Raw genomic sequence first — 6,000 nt, forward strand, 5'->3', positions numbered from 1 at the left:
TATATATATATATTTATATATGGTCCCGTTCACCAACAAACATTTTGGCAAACATTTTAGCAAAATATTTTTCAAAATATGGGTTAGAGGTTTTGGAATGGGCTGATTTTTGGTGATGATGATCTCCTCACCGTAGAGATCATCCTCACCAAAAATCAGCCCATTCCAAAACCTCTAACCCATGTTTTGAAAAATGTTTTGCCAAAATGTTTGCTGCTGAACATTTCCCTTTATATATAGGATTAGGATCCGTATACACATAAAGCTACTCATAAAGCTACAACATGTTTTATCTTATATGGGCAAAAATGTTTGGAATGGACTGATTTTTGTGAGGATGATCTTTATGGTGAGGAGATCATCCTTGCCAAAAATCAGCCCATTATGAAATTTCTAGTCCCATGTTTACAAGTTGAAAACTTTAGATCGTCCAATTTTTGTAAATCACTTTTGATAGGGTAAGAAGTTTTGGAATAGAATGATTTTTTGCAAGAATGATACCCTCACCACAGAGATCATCCTCACAAAAAATCAGCCCATTCCGAACCTTTTTAACCATATAAGACAAAAGCATTGTAGCTTTATGAGTAGCTTTATGTGTCTACGGAACCCGACCCAGATATATATATCTCATTTGGCCAATGGGTAGGTCCCAAATAGTTTCATGTGATAAGAGCAACTCATGCATTCTCACTCAATTTGCAATTTAGCTCGTGCTTTAAATAATAGCTGCTTTATGTCGTGCACGTGCATCTCTATCTTTCGTTTAGAGCTTCACCATTCTCTGTTTATGAATGTGAGGTTGGTGCGATTATTCTGTTTATGAAGCTCTGTTGGATGCAAAGTGCTTCAAATGATGAACACATCGCCTAAAAGGGTAGTCTCATTTTTTATTTTTTATTTTGCTTTTCTGTGCTAATTATCTTATTTTAGCTTACTGTGTGTTAAAACAGATTAGTTCCCTATTCATTGACATTTTCAATTTGATTCTTATTGATCATCTACCTTTATGCAATTTGATTCTTATTTAATTTCAAATATGATGCAGGTTTACGCACAATATGTGTCTACTTTAATATACTTGTAAAATCGACATCTATATTTAGCCGAACCCCTTTTCTTGATGATTCTAGTATACTCTGTGGCAATACATGTAATGCTGATGTGCCACTCTGTTTCTCATTACAAGGATAAAAAGGTTTTAGGTATATCATAGATGGAAAATAAGGCGGATTGGTAGCTTTCATTTTAGTTCTTCTTCTACTTGCTTTGTGATTATAACTATCTTGTAACAAATACTAAGAATTCAGTCTTTTGAGCCACCTTAGCTAAGTTTGAATAGCCTGATCTTTGAAGGTGGCTGAAACCTTTTTGTCTACTGTTTATTGAAGTTCTAGTAGAAGTCACAGTCAATAGGGTGTTGCAGTTTTGAAGTTTTTATTTTTTCTTTTTTTCATTTTGGCTCCTTTCAAATGTGAGAAGAGATGGGTTAAAAATTTGAGTTGTAGATCTCTCATCAAGGTCTCAGAATTTATATATTTTGCAGGAATGGTGGGGTTATTTATTGAGGAAAAAAAGGTTGAGATTTGAGGAGCACCTACTTGAAAGTTGAAACTCAAGCCAGTAAAAATAATAATAGTAACATAGGTGATAGAGAAACAAATTCTAACACCACCAAAATAGGCATTTGAGGAGAGAATTTGCAATGGGGGTGTCCTAAAGCTTTTGTATTGGGTTTCAAGCAAACTTTTCTCAACCTAGTCTATTTCAAGATTCCAACAAAAAGCCAGCCACATGATTTGATAAAAGGGAAATTGATTTTCAATTATGCATAAAAAATTGATTTTAATTATTGAATTAATTTTGAATTTTTTTTATATAAACAAAATAGCATATACCAACTGACTTTCCAAGTCTATCAGTATTAGATATAGCGACGGAAAATAAGTTTGTCGGTAAAGGTGTAAACAACTAATGAAAAAGAATTTTTCACGCCAAATTTTTTTCAGAAAATAAGGGATATAGCAATGGTAACTTTATGTGGCCATTGCTAAAACAATTACTGACGAATTCAATTGCAACGAGTGGTGACGAAAAACTTGGCCGTTAGTATAACATTCTACGACAGCCTTATGAGCATATAGTGATGGATCTAACCGTCGGTATAAGGGTTTTTTTCTAGTAGTGATACCAAAATGTTGCATCTTGAGAACAATAATATCACAATGCCATATATTGGATTGAACGGGGATGCAACTTCATTCATTTGAAAGATTTGATGAATAGAATTGAAAAGCCACTGAAAGTGGGTCACGACAACCACATTGTATGTGTGCTAAAAATAGAAAGCATGAAAATAATAATTCTTCTGTTTCTCCAATCTTGACCTCAGTTTCTTCAACTCAATTGGGTAGGAAACAGGTTACATAACGAAAAAAAAGTACCTTATAAAGAATATCATTACTTGGAGCCATGGTTTTTAAACTCGGTATTACGTCTCGCCTCGTTCAGTTCCAATACCGAGTTGACTCGGATGATACGTCTCGTCACGTTCGACATTGAGATAATGATTTTTAACCATTTAAAAATTCTGAAATGATTCTTATTAAAAAATGAATAAAAAAAAATATAAAATTAAAAAAATTTGATTTAGCGGGTGAAAGAATAGAGGGTTGAGGATTTAACTCGTTTGTCTCGGTTAACTTGAATGAGATTTTCAAAATCTCATCCGATACATCTCGTTTAACTCGTGAGTTAAACATGTTTTGCGCTGTCTCGTTCGTATCGCCCGAGATATTGGAAAATATCGTCCGAGATGACTCACTTATCTCACGATACACGGTCGTCTCAAAACACTTTGTGAGTTGGTCTCGTTAAGCTCTGATACCGAGTTAACTTGGGTGATACGTCTCGGTCTCGGACGAGTTTAAAAACCATGCATGGAGCAGAGACACAAAGTGATCCAAGCAACCCAGATATTATATATTTATAATTAGATAAATAAGAACAGAAACAAGAAAAACTGCTTTTAGACCTTCAATTGGAGGTACAGTTTCTTCCTCTTGTAATATAGTAGTCTTTCTTAAAAGTGCATGCGTTCGGTTTGAGAAACTCAATATGTTCATAGAATACTTCGAAACCAGGTTTTGAATAAGCGGGAGACGATTAGACGAATCACTTGGGCTTTGTGTGCTCCCTTCACTACTTGATTCAATGTATTAAACATGAAAACAACTTATGATAGGTAGAATTTTCCGATTCGACAAATAAGAGAAGAGGTGAGAGAAGAAGAAGATGATGAAGAGGTAGAGTCTAGAGTGCCGCAAAGTTTGAAGAGTCCGATTTTGGAATTTGAATAGAGAAGTTGAAGAGGCACTTTTGTCCAAATAAGAAGTCCAACCAACAATTCTCTTTTTATATGGATAATAGATAGAAACTCTACAATAGATAAAAAATATACCTTTTTTTTTTTTTTTTTAATAAATCAATATTCATCTAAGCTTACGCCGCCAAAAAAAATTTTTGTGCGCCTCATAAACGCTGCCTTTGTTGCAATATTGCCTTCCCCCTTACCTCAGTATCTTTTTAGTGGGCCTCGCCCCGAGACCTACACCTCAAGCATATTTGAAAACATTTTTTTTAATAACTGGCTATACTTGTAGACAACGGACCAGGCTTGTATTTGGGCTTTGCCTAGTCTATATACCATGGTCTTGTCTAAGAACTAGTCCCAGGTTTCACAACCGTGTTCTTTCGAAGCGAGGTTGTGCGGCGCAAGGGATGTCAATCCACTTGCAAGCCTGTAAAAAAATGATCGTACACCATAAACGTAGCTAGTAAACAAGTAAACGAGGTAACATGAGGTAAAGTCTGGAGGCAACTTTGTTGATATAATATTGAATTACACAGTGTAACACATTATAAAAGCAATAAGGTGTGTTACAAGCAATAGATGAAGCTATGACACGCGGGACTTCCACGCAGCTTGGCTCGAGGACTTCAGTCAACGTGGGTGTAGACCGGGGATTGAGAAGCACTAGACACCCTTCCTACAAGGTGTATAATATTTATTTCCTAGGTTTCCAGAAGGAAACATCAAAAGTGGAGGCCGGTCATACTTCCTTATTACAAAAATGCCACTAAGCTAACAGATATGCCCTGGCACGGGGCTGACATGGTTTCATATTGAGCATTACATATTGTTATATGGGTGCTCCCGGATAGCTCCAGGGCGAGCTTACACCTAACTCTAGGTGACAGAAGTTATGACCGTCACACCAGGGCATGTACAATGCCCACACATCACACACGATAAGTGAGGGTGCGCTCTCATGGGTGGCTCCTAAGGAATTAATGCTCATACTGGGTATCGAACTCACGACCTAATGGCATTAATAGCTTATCGGTCTGAAATTGCCATTGAGCCAACCCCTTGGGGTTATTTGAAAACATTTATACATGAAATAAAATGCTCGCATAGGTTTGATGCAAGATATATTAAACATTTTGTGATATTGATGCAATGCATTTTTTTTTTATATTTTTCTTTAAGGTCCAGAGCTCCTGAATCATGGAAAAGTGTGCCCAATGTTTTGGATAAGGATTTCGAATAATCTCACTACTCCGTAGTGAAAGCCTTCATGTCCCCATAATGATGTTATTAGGGTTGATATTTTGATATGGACATTCAATTATTAACTATGCACATCCATTGCAAGGAGAATTTTGGGTTTGTCAAATGCATATTCTATTTTATCATTTTATCGTAAGAAATTAGTTTTTTTGTTGAGTTTATAGTAGATTTTAGAAGATCTCAGTTTCGAACTCACAACCAAGATGAGCATACTCTTGTCGCCGCATCTTACTGCCGAGCTACACCCTTGACAAGTCAAAGGATGGAGAGTTAGAAGTTATATAAACCTACTTGTTTTTCAAGCGGTCATAAACCTTCTCCAACTCATGTACTTCATTTTTTCCTTGATTTTTTTTTTTTTTTTTTACAATAATGCATTTTGTGTTATTTATTTCTCATAGTCCTATTTGTGGTTTCTTCAAATATTAATGAGTAATGTTGGGGTAACATAGGCCTTCTATTATGATTCTCACAATTCTGATGTGGCTTAGTATCCACGTCACCTACTTAATGAATCAACAGCCATGTCATCTTTCAAAGAAAAAAAAACAAAAACAAAAACTTGGGTTAAAGCTAAAAGAAGTCTTCTCCTCTTCTCTATATCTCTTTTTCTTTTGCAGAACCTCAAGACAAATAGCTTGGACGAAGTCATCTCCTATCTTCTCATCTTCTCTCCTCATTTCTTGGATTGAAGTTTAATCAAACCAGGTAAACTTGAATTTATTTCTTCTTCAGCAAGGTGCGATTCTATTGTATTGACTGACTGCAAAGAACAAAAGACATTCATTCTTGTTCTTCACCAACGTGCATCTTTATTGGATTGAACGAACCCTAGAGAGAACAAAAGGGATTCATTTATTCTTATTCAAAATCACTCGATCTCATCTCCATCAATGGCGTTTCTACTAAATCGTGCCCTAGATCATCATCACCTATCTTTTTCTTCTTAAAAACCACTCGATCTCATTTCCATCAATGGCACTCTCCCCTAGATCATCGTCACCTATGTTTTCTTCTTCAAGACACAATAAAGTGAGCTCAATTCAGTTTGGAATTTGGTGAGCTCTAAAATATGATGTATCTTGTATTATAAGAGTTATGGTTCTAAGCCTTGAAATGGGTTATACTTGCTTGTTGAGATAATTGTGCTGGCATTAAAAGAATATATGGTAGAATAAGATCCATAATCCTATTTTTTTGAATAATTATGACTAGGGGACTAGATAGCTCAATTCCTTGGATTATTTTGTTTCTTTATTTGGAGAGATACAGAGTTCAAAAATTTCTTGTTTAGATTGCTCAATTCCTTATTCTTTTATTTCTCTATTTGGGTAATTTTGTCTTATTTTATTGTTGTTGTATGTAAA

The sequence above is a fragment of the Akebia trifoliata genome, chromosome 8, assembly GCF_017979445.1.
Source record: "Akebia trifoliata isolate Shusen 1 chromosome 8, ASM1797944v1, whole genome shotgun sequence".
Taxonomy (NCBI): domain Eukaryota; kingdom Viridiplantae; phylum Streptophyta; class Magnoliopsida; order Ranunculales; family Lardizabalaceae; genus Akebia; species Akebia trifoliata.